Below are 11268 nucleotides of genomic sequence, written 5' to 3'. Positions count from 1 at the left end.
GTCTCCAGAGTCGTCCATTCGTCTTCTGCTCGTAGATCCTGGTGTCCGCTCCTATCTGCCACACCCCGATTGTAGCCTTCTTGACTCTCAGAATGACCCCTGATCACTGCAACATAAAAGTCTAAACTTCCTGAGAGCTGAGTGATCGAGGTTTTCTGGATTAGATTCATCTTCCTCCAGGACTTTCTGTCTCAGCCAGCCAGCTGAGTGTTTTCCCGCTCACATCATCGTCCTCTTTTGACGCGCTGTCTCCTCTGTTACCAGCTTCAACGCGCATCTCACATCCCACCTCCTTCATAAGTTTTTTTTTTTCCTGAAGAGAAACCCCATTCCCAAGAGGGCAGCTGGAGCTGTGTGAGAGCAACAGGGGTGTCCGCAGGCTCCTGAGTGTGGTCCCCCTCTGCTATTCGGTCACACGAGCCCGGGTCAGTCAGCTTCTTCCCTTGAGCCCCAGATTTTCATCCACAAAATAAAGGCTGGCCCATTTAAAACGAAGGACATTTTAAATGTAAAATCCAGTGATAACACCTGGAAACTCCTTTGTTTCTGCAAGTGATTGAAAGTGAGGTCACTAATTGCACACCTTGGATCGTCTGCAGGTCCAGCTTGAAGAGGGGGCCGTACAGCTCGGAAGATGACTTTGTGATCCCGCCTCTGCAAGCTGACCCGGGTAGAAGAACCAAAGAGAGGTGTGTTGTTTACGGTTCGTAGTGGGATTTTCCAGTGGGAAGTGAGCTTCTGAATCCAGCAAAGCATGAATTCTCAAGCAGACCTCATCAGTGTTGACTTCCCTTGAGTGTTCCTCCATCAGAGCAGCTCCTCCTGCTTGAGCCGGGACTTCCAGCAGAGTTAAAAAGAAGCTGAAAGCTGTGTTCCTTGAGACAGATTTTATATTGGTTCATGTTTGCCATCCATTTTTCCCAATACCCGCAATCCGTTTTCTTGTTTTGCTCCTATCAATGAATTACACTTTTCCCTCCTTCTTCCCCACTGGGGATCAGTGCTGCTCTACGTGCGGAAGGAGTCAGAAGAAGTCTTCGATGCCCTGATGCTCAAGACTCCATCCTTGAAAGGCCTGATGGAAGCTGTAAGTAGTAGGAGCTTCATAATCCTCTTACTTGCACAGAATTCGATCAGAACAAATTTTACCAGCCTGTCCAGGTTCCTCGGTGGTGCTAAAGCCTTTCCTAAGTCCCAGCACCTTGTCTGTGGCCGAGGCACGTGCCACGTTTCACCCCGACCCCCACACCCCAGCTTAGTCTTCAGCAGTTGCAAGGTTGTACCTACCTCACATCACTGTGCCCAGCACACCCATTGGTAGATAGTAATCACCCACCAGCATCTAGTCACTGAACTGAGTGGATTTGTAATGACCCTTGGAATGGTTTAACTTTCCTGTGCTTGGTTAAAGAGAGACTGCCACTTAACAGACTACTTAGACACCAACAAAAGATTATTTCTATCAAAATCTAAAAACTTCCACACATAAAACAGTGGCTCCTTCATCGGCCTTGAAACTCCTGATCTTGGGAATGACTGAATTGTGTCCAGACATTACCCGAAGCCTATTTGTGAAAAGGCAGAGTTGTGACAGAGGTGACCACAGCCAGGTGATTTAAAGTGAAGTCACGAGTTGCACACTTCTGATCACCTGCATGTCCAGCTTGAGAAGGGGCCCATACAACTTCCATGGCTCGGAGATCCTTCTGCCGCAGCATCTCAGCAAATGGCCCAAGAGCACACTGACCCCAGCCTGCCCTTGGGGACATCATAGAGACACGAGAAGGGTGCCAGGCTGATCCCTGTTTTGGCTTTGCCCCAGAGTGAAATTCAAGGGGTCAGCACTGTGTCTCGATATGTATCCACCTCGGGCCCCTGTAAATCATCGGAATCTTGAGCTCAAAGTGAGTCCATACCTCAGCTGGAAGCAGGTTTCCCCTGACTACTGCCGAATGTGAATTCATTTAACAAATATTTGTGAAGGGCCTACTTTGTGCCAGGCACTGTTCTTGGCACTGGAGATACAGGAGTACATGACCCAGTGCTGAATGGAGTTCACATTCTGGTTAGGAAGATGGCTACAGTGAAATCGGCAGAGGCCACTGTGTAATTTTCCAGGTAGCACTGATGGATGCAGGGAGAAATATCAGTAACCTCAAATATGCAGATGACAACACCCTTATGGCCGAAAGCGAAGAACTAAAGAGACTCTTGATGAAAGTGAAGAGGAGAGTGAAAAAGTTGGCTTAAAGCTCAGCATTCAGAAAACGAAGATCATGGCATCTGGTCCATCACTTCAGGGCAGATAGATGGGGAAACAGTGGAAACAGTGAGAGACTTTATTTTTGAGCTCCAAAATCACTGCAGATGGTGACTGCAGCCATGAAATTAAAAGACACTTACTCCTTGGAAGAAAAGTTATGACCAACCTAAACAGCATATTAAAAAGCAGAGACATTACTTGCCAACAAAGGTCCGTCTAGTCAAGGCTATGGTTTTTCCAGTGGTCATGAATGGATGTGAGAGTTGGACTATAAAGAAAGCTGAGCAGCAAAGAATTGGTGCTTTTGAACTGTGGTGTTGGAGAAGACTCTTGAGAGTCCCTTGGACTGCAAGGAGACCTAACCAGTCCATCCTAAAGGAAATCAGTCCTGAATATTCATTGGAAGGACTGATGCTGAAGCTGAAACTGCAGTACTTTGACCACCTGATGCAAAGAACAGACTCATTTGAAAAGACCCTGAAGCTGGGAAAGATTGCAGGAGGAGAAGGGGACGACAGAGGATGAGATGGTTGGGTGGCATCACCGACTAGACGGGCATGAGTCTGAGTAAGTTTCAGGAGTTGGTGATGGACAGGGAAGCCTGGTATGCTGCAGACCATGGGGGTCGCAAAGAGTCGGACACGGCTGAGCGACTGGACTGAAAACTGATGGATTCTGCGGGGAGAACTGAGGCAGTGCAGGGGGTGGCAGCCAGGGGGCGCTGTCTCTCGGTCTCTAGGAAGCGGATGTCACCGCAGCTCCTCCCCTGCGCCTCAGCGAGAGGCGCCCAGCGCCACCTGTCGCCCTCTGCTCTGGGTCATTCGGCTTCCTGTGACTTCTCCCGGTTCCTCCGCTTCCTTGTCTCCTGATAGCCCCTCCTCACCTCTTGATGATGGAGGAGAGAGGAGAGCGTGGAAAAGACTGGACTCGCTGTGCAAATATAATTCAATTCACAGCACTTTGAGGAATTCATCCCAGCCTCCCATCTCCTGGGCTGGGGGTTTCATAAACACAGTGATAGTCCAGTGGTACAGAAAAGAGGTGAACGTGTATGATGCAGCTTGGATGTGGTTCGATGTGCACGATGTATCTTTGTTAGATTGAAAATGATCTGCAGGCGGGTCTTCTGAAGCCCCAATCTCAGGGCCGCCCAGAGGCGTGCTCTTCAGATCAAGGGTGGGCAGGGCGGTGACCCCTGGGTGGGAGCGGTCTGGATACCTCCTCAGGTACATTGTCTGACCTAGATTGAATCAGCCCCTGGTCCTTGGAGTAGCTGTCCCCTCCCTGTGCAGACAGCTCCACACCCAAGAGGAAACCTCCAGAGCTCACTGCACTGTGTGGACCCCGAACCCCTGGTTGAGAGGGAAGGTGGGCCAGGATTGGGGCCCTTGGCCACGCCTTAGCCAGAGCCCACTGCCCTCCGGAGAGGCTCCGCCCCTAGCGAGGCACTGGCCTGGCTGTGGCCAGGGCCCTTGGATGTTCCTTCTGAGCTGGGGAATCAAACAGTTCCTTCCTTCCGGTGAGTCTGTATCCGAAATGAACTCCTGCTTTGGGCTGGACACACCTTAATCCCACGATAGCCGTGGGGTATGTGAGGTGAGGGTCTCTCTTTCCTGTTGAGAGGAGGCCAAGGTTTAGAACAGTCACCTGCCAGTGGAAACTGAGTCAGAACTGGCACCGTTTAGGCGTGTCTCACTCCAGAGTGAGGCCTTTGTGCACTGAGTGAAGTGCCTAGACAGGATGCTTGTCAACACTCATGGAGGCTGCGGCTCAGAGAGGGCCCTTGTGGACGTCCGCATGCTCGGAGCTCACAGCTCAGAGAGGGCCCACGTGGATGCCAACATGCATGGAGCCTGCAGTTCGGAGAGGGGCCCACGTGGATGCCAACCTGCATGGAGTGCTCAGCTCAGAGAGGGCCCACGTGGATGCCAACATGCATGGAGTGCTCAGCTCAGAGAGGGGCCCACGTGGATGCCAACCTGCATGGAGCGCTCAGCTCAGAGAGGGGCCCACGTGGATGCCAACATGCATGGAGCGCTCAGCTCAGAGAGGTGGACCGAGGACTTTAGTTTTCTTGTTGCAGCAGCGTTCGCTAATCAGGCAGGACAAGTGCAGCACATGGATTTTGGGTGGAAAGAGTAGGTCTGTACTTCCTCTGTAAGCATAACACTGCTCTGTAAGGTATTAATTTCAAAACACCATGGCCATATAATAGAGTTGTGACATCTGTGACTTTGGGAAGCAACAGACCCCTGATTCCAGCTCTCTCCAAAGGCGGGTAGCCCCTCCACCCAGGATAGACAGGCCCTCATCTGTGTCTTTGTATGTGCAGTGTGAGAAACAGAAAGCCAAGTGTCTGTACCACTGTATGAAGGTATTTGTTTTGTCCAGTCATGAACACAGAACTTTGTAATATTATTTTTCTTTTGTTCCTTTAGATCTCTGAAAAATATGATGTTCCCAAGAAAAGATTGGGAAAATCTTCAAGAAGTGTAAAAAAGGGTGAGTGCTGACTGGCAACCTTAGAGCCTCTGATGTCAGTGTCATAGAGCAGAGACTAGGAGTGATGTCAGGGTCATAGGCAGCCCCTTGAGTGATGTCAGGTCATAGAGCAGAGACTAGGAGTGATGTCAGTGTTATAGAACAGCCCCTCTGAGTGATGTCAGGGTCATAGAACAGAGACTAGAGTGATGTCTGTTATAGAACAGCCCCTCTGAGTGATGTCAGTGTTATAGAGCAGCCCCTCTGAGTGATGTCAGGTCATAGAACAGAGGTAGGAGTTGATGTCAGTGTCATAGAGCAGAGACTAGGAGTGATGTCAGGGTCATAGAACAGAGACTAGGAGTGATGTCAGGGTCATAGAGCAGTGAGTGATGTCAGTTATAGAGCAGCCCCTCTGAGTGATGTCAGGGTCATAGACAGAGACTAGGAGTGATGTCAGTGTTATAGAGGAGTGATGTCATAATAGACAGACTAGGAGTGATGTCAGTGTCATAGAACAGAGACTAGGCAGTGATGTCAGGTCATAGAACAGAGACTAGGAGTGATGTCAGTCATGACTAGGAGTGATGTCAGGTATAGAGCAGCCCCTCTGAGTGATGTCAGTGTCATAGAGCAGCCCCTCTGAGTGATGTCAGGTCATTCTGAGATGTCAGGGTCATAGAAGCAGAGACTAGGAGTGATGTCAGTGTTATTAGAACAGCCCCTCTGAATGGTCATCTCTCAGTGTTCATAGAGCAGCCCCTCTGAGTGATGTCAGTGATAGAACAGTGAGTGATGTCAGGGTCATAGAACAGAGACTAGGAGTGATGTCACATCTGTGATGTCAGTGTCATAGAGCAGCCCTCTGATGTCAGGGTCATAGAACAGCCCCTCTGAGTGATGTCAGGGTCATAAAACAGAGACTAGGAGTGATGTCAGTGTTATAGAACAGCCCCTCTGAGTGATGTCAATGTCATAGAACAGCCCCTCTGAGTGATGTCAGTGTTATAAGCAGCCCCTCTGAGTGATGTCAGTGTTATAGAACAGCCCCTCTGAGTGATGTCAGGGTCATAGAACAGAGACTAGGAGTGATGTCAGGATCATAGAACAGAGACTAGGAGTGATGTCAGTGTTTAGAGAACAGCCCCTCTGAGAGATGTCAATGTCATAGAACAGCCCCTCTCAGTGATGTCAGTGTTATAGACAGCCCCTCTGAGTGAAGTCAGGGTCATAGAACAGCCCCTCTGAGTGATGTCAGGGTCATAGAACAGCCCCTCTGAGTGATGTCAGGGTCATAGAGCAGCCCCTCTGAGTGATGTCAGGGTCATAGAACAGAGACTAGGAGTGATGTCAGTGTTATAGAACAGCCCCTCTGAGTGATGTCAATGTCATAGAACAGCCCCTCTGAGTGATGTCACTGTTATAGAACAGCCCCTCTGAGTGTCAGTTATAGAACAGTGAGTGATGTCAGTGTAGACAGCCCCCTCTGAGTGATGTCACTAGAACAGCTCTGAGTGATGTCAGTGTAGAGCAGCCCCTCTGAGTGATGTCAGCATAGAACAGCCCCTCTGAGTGAGTGATGAGTGAGTGTCAGGGTCATAGAGCAGCCCTCTGAGTGATGTCACATAGAACAGCCCCTCTGAGTGATGTCAGGGTCATAGAGCCCTCTGAGTGATGTCGAACAGCCCCTCTGAGTGATGTCAGGGTCATAGAACAGCCCCTCTGAGTGATGTCAGTCATAGAACATGAGTGATGTCATGCCCCTCTGAGTGATGTCAGTGTTATAGAACAGCCCCTCTGAGTGATGTCAGGGTCATAGAACAGCCCCTCTGAGTGATGTCAGGGTCATAGAGCAGCCCCTCCTAGTGATGTCACATAGAGCAGCCCCTCTGAGTGATGTCAGTGTTATAGAACAGCCCCTCTGAGTGATGTCAGTGTTATAGAGCAGCCCCTAGATGATGTCACTGTTATAGAACAGCCCTCTGAGTGATGTCAGTGTTATAGAACAGCCCCTCTGAGTGATGTCAGGGTCATAGAACAGCCCCTCTGAGTGATGTCAGGGTCATAGAACAGCCCCTCTGAGTGATGTCAGGTCATAGAGCAGCCCCTCTGAGTGATGTCAGGGTCATAGAACAGCCCCTCTGAGTGATGTCAGGGTCATAGAACAGCCCCTCTGAATGTCACAGCCCCTCTGAGTATGTATATAGAACAGCCCCTCTGAGTGATGTCATCCAGCCCCCTCTGAGTGATGTCAGGGTCATAGAACAGCCCCTCTGAGTGATGTCAGGGTCATAGAGCAGCCCCTCTGAGTGATGTCAGGGTCATAGAACAGCCCCTCTGAGTGATGTCAGTGTCATAGAACAGTCTGAGTGAGAGACAGCCCCTCTGAGTGATGTCAGGGTCATAGAGCAGCCCCTCTGAGTGATGTCAGGGTCATAGACAGCCCCTCTGAGTGATGTCAGTGTCTAGGAGTGATGTCAGGGTCATAGAGCAGCCCTCTGTGAGTGATGTCACTGTTATGGAACAGCCACTCTGAGTGATGTCAGTGTTATAGAGCAGCCCCTCTGAGTGATGTCAGAGTCATAGAACAGCCCCTCTGAGTGATGGGTCCCCCTCTGAGTGATGTCAGGGTAGAGCAGAGACTAGGGTGATGTCAGCGTCATAGAGCAGCCCCTCTGAGTGATGTCAGTGTTATAGAGCCCCTCTGAGTGATTTCAGTGTAGAGACAGCCCCTCTGAGTGATGTCAGGGTCATAGAGCAGCCCTCTGAGAGTGATGTCAGTGTTATAGAACAGCCTCTCTGAGTGATGTCAGGTAGCAGCCCCTCTGAGTGATGAGTGAGTCATGTGTCATTAGAGCAGCCCCTCTGAGTGAATGTCAGTCATCTGGCAGTGATGTGTAGAGCAGAGCTAGGAGTGATGTCAGTGTTATAGAACAGCCCCTCTGAGTGATGTCAGGTCTCATGTCAGGTCATAGACAGAGACTAGGAGTGATGTCAGGTCATAGAACAGAGACTAGTGATGTCAGGTCCAGTCTCGAGTGATGTCAGGGTCTAGAGCAGCCCTCTGAGTGATGTCAGTGTTATAGAACAGCCCCTCTGAGTGATGTCAGGTCGTGAACAGAGACTAGGAGATGTCACAGCAGCCCCTCTGAGTGATGTCAGTGTTATAGAGCAGCCCCTCTGAGTGATGTCAGGTCATAGAGCAGCCCTCTGAGTGATGTCAGGGTCATAGAACAGAGACTAGGAGTGATGTCAGTGTTATAGAACAGCCCCTCTGAGTGATGTCAATGTCATGAACAGCCCTCTGAGTGATGTCAGTGTTATAGAACAGCCCCTGAGTGATGTCAGTGTTATAGAACAGCCCCTCTGAGTGATGTCAGGGTCATAGAACAGAGACTAGGAGTGATGTCAGGGTCATCTGGAGTGATGTCAGGTCATAGAGCAGCCCCTCTGAGTGATGTCAGGGTCATAGAACAGCCCCTCTGAGTGATGTCAGGGTCATAGAGCAGCCCCTCTGAGTGATGTCAGGGTCATAGAGCAGCCCTCTGAGTGATGTCAGTGTTATAGAACAGCCCCTCTGAGTGATGTCAGTGTTATAGAGCAGCCCCTCTGAGTGATGTCACTGTTATAGAACAGCCCCTCTGAGTGATGTCAGTGTTATAGAACAGCCCCTCTGAGTGATGTCAGGGTCATAGAACTGCCCCTCTGAGTGATGTCAGGGTCATAGGACAGCCCCTCTGAGTGCTGTCAGGGTCATAGAACAGCCCCTCTGAGTGATGTCAGGGTCATAGAGCAGCCCCTCTGAGTGATGTCAGGGTCATAGAACAGTCCCTCTGAGTGATGTCAGGGTCATAGAACAGCCCCTCTGAGTGATGTCAGGGTCATAGAGCAGAGACTAGGAGTGAGTCATAGAACAGCCCCTCTGAGTGATGTCAGTGTTATAGAGCAGCCCCTCTGAGTGATGTCAGTGTCATAGAACAGCCCTTCTGAGTAATGTCACTGTTATAGAACAGCCCTCTGAGTGAGATAGGTCTGAGTGATGTCAGGGTCATAGAACAGCCCCCCTCTGGTGATGTCAGGTCATAGAGCAGCCCCTCTGAGTGATGTCAGGGTCATAGAACAGCCCCTCTGAGTGATGTCAGTGTTATAGAAAAGCCCTCTGAGTGATGTCAGTGTGCATGTGTCTGAGTGATGTCCTCTGTCATGAGTAGAACAGTGAGTGATGTAGGGAGAGCAGCCCTCTGAGTGATGTCAGGTCATAGAGCAGCCCTCTGATGATGTCAGTCATAGAGTGATGTCATCCTCTGAGTGATGTCAGTCATAGAGCAGCCCCTCTGAGTGATGTCAAGGAACAGCCCCTCTTGAGTGATGTCAGTGTTATAGAGCAGCCCCTCTGAGTGATGTCAGAGTCATAGAACAGCCCCTGTGAGTGATGTCAGGGTCATAGAACAGCCCCTCTGAGTGATGTCAGGGTCATAGAGCAGAGATAGGAGATGTCAGGTCATAGACAGCCCCTCTGAGTGATGTCAGTGTTATAGAACAGCCCCTCAGTGATGTCAGTTATAGAACATGAGTGATGTCAGGGTCATAGAGCAGCCCCTCTGAGTGATGTCACTGAGCAGCCTCTCTGAGTGATGTCAGTGTTATAGAGCAGCCCCTCTGAGTGATGTCAGTGTTATAGAACAGCCCTCTGAGTGATGTCAGGGTCATAGAGCAGCCCCTCTGAGTGATGTCAGTGTTATAGAACAGCCCCTCTGAGTGATGTCAATGTTATAGAACAGCCCCTCTGAGTGATGTGATAGAGCAGCCCCTCTGAGTGATGTCAGTGTCATAGAGCAGCCCCTCTGAGTGATGTCAGTATAGACAGCCCCTCTGAGTGATGTCAGTCATAGAGCAGAGACTAGGAGTGATGTCAGTGTTATAGAACAGCCCCTCTGAGTGATGTCAGGGTCATAGAACAGAGACTAGGAGTGATGTCAGTGTCATAGAGCAGGACTAGGAGTGATGTCAGTGTCATAGAACAGAGACTAGGAGTGATGTCAGGGTCATAGAACAGAGACTGTGATGTCAGGATCATAGAGCAGCCCCTCTGAGTGATGTCAGTGTTATAGAACAGCCCCTCTGAGTGATGTCATAGAACAGAGACTAGGAGTGATGTCAGGATCATAGAACAGAGACTAGGAGTGATGTCAGTGTTAGAGAACAGCCCCTCTGAGTGATGATGTCCAGCCTCTGAGTGATGTCAGTGTTATAAACAGCCCCTCTGAGTGAAGTCAGGGTTAGAACAGCCCCTCTGAGTGATGTCAGGGTCATAGAGCAGCCCCTCTGAGTGAAATAGAAGTGATGTCAGGGTCATCTGAGTGATGTCAGGTATAGAACAGCCCCTCTGAGTGATGTCAAATAGAACAGCCCCTCTGAGTGATGTCACTGTTATAGAACAGCCCCTCTGAGTGATGTCACTGTTATAGAACAGCCCTCTGAGTGATGTCATATAGAGCAGCCCCTCTGAGTGATGTCATGTTATAGAACAGCCCCTCTGAGTGATGTCAGGTTATAGACAGCCCTCTGAGTGATGTCAGTGTTATAGAACAGCCCCTCTGAGTGATGTCAGGGGTCATAGAACAGCCCTCTGAGTGATGTCAGGGTCATAGAGCAGCCCCTCTGAGTGATGTCAGGGTCATAGAACAGCCCCTCTGAGTGATGTCAGGGTCATAGAGCAGCCCCTCTGAGTGATGTCACTAGAGCAGCCCCTCTGAGTGATGTCAGGTCATAGAACAGCCCTCTGAGTGATGTGATAAGCAGCCCCTCTGAGTGTCTATAGAGCAGCCCCTCTGAGTGATGTCAGTGTTATAGAACAGCCCTCTGAGTGATGTCAGTGTTATGTTGATGTCAATAGACAGCCCCTCTGAGTGATGTCTGTCATGTTCAGGGTCATAGAACAGCCCCTCTGAGTGATGTCAGGGTCATAGAACAGCCCCTCTGAGTGATCAGGGTCATAGAGCAGCCCCTCTGAGTGATGTCAGGGTCATAGAACAGCCCTCTGCATGTCGGGGCACAGCCCCTCTGAGTGATGTCAGTGTTATAGAACAGCCCCTCTGAGTGATGTCAGAGAACAGCCCCCTCTGAGTGATGTCAGTGTTATAGAACAGCCCCCAATAGAGCAGCCCTCTGAGTGATGTCAGGTCATAGAGCAGCCCCTCTGAATGTCAGTATAGAACAGCCCCTCTGAGTGATGTCAGGGTCATAGAACAGCCCCTCTGAGTGATGTCAGTCATAGAGCAGCCCCTCTGAGTGATGTCAGTGTTATAGAACAGCCCCTCTGAGTGATGTCAAGGTCATAAGCAGCCCCCTCTGAGTTGATGTCAGTGTTATAGAACAGCCCCTCTGAGTGATGTCAGGGTCATAGAACAGCCCCTCTGAGTGATGTCAGGGTTCATAGAGCAGCCCCTCTGAGTGATGTCAGTGTTATAGAACCAGCCCTCTGAGTGATGCAGCAGCCCTCTGAGTGATGTCAGGCGTCATAG

At 50.2% G+C, this 11268-nt stretch overlaps 1 long non-coding RNA gene across 1 annotated transcript; it reads left to right on the top strand.

Moving 5' to 3' along the window:
* The first annotated feature begins 658 nt into the window (after positions 1-658).
* On the top strand, positions 659-4726 carry LOC108635013. The gene is made up of 3 exons (XR_001917733.1): positions 659-689; positions 1002-1087; positions 4702-4726. It is a non-coding gene; the product is annotated as an uncharacterized LOC108635013 (long non-coding RNA).
* Positions 4727-11268: the final 6542 nt, after the last annotated feature.

The sequence above is a fragment of the Capra hircus genome, unplaced genomic scaffold (assembly GCF_001704415.2).
Source record: "Capra hircus breed San Clemente unplaced genomic scaffold, ASM170441v1, whole genome shotgun sequence".
Classification (NCBI taxonomy): Eukaryota; Metazoa; Chordata; class Mammalia; order Artiodactyla; family Bovidae; genus Capra; species Capra hircus.
This window is presented reverse-complemented; position numbering and strand designations above follow the sequence as displayed.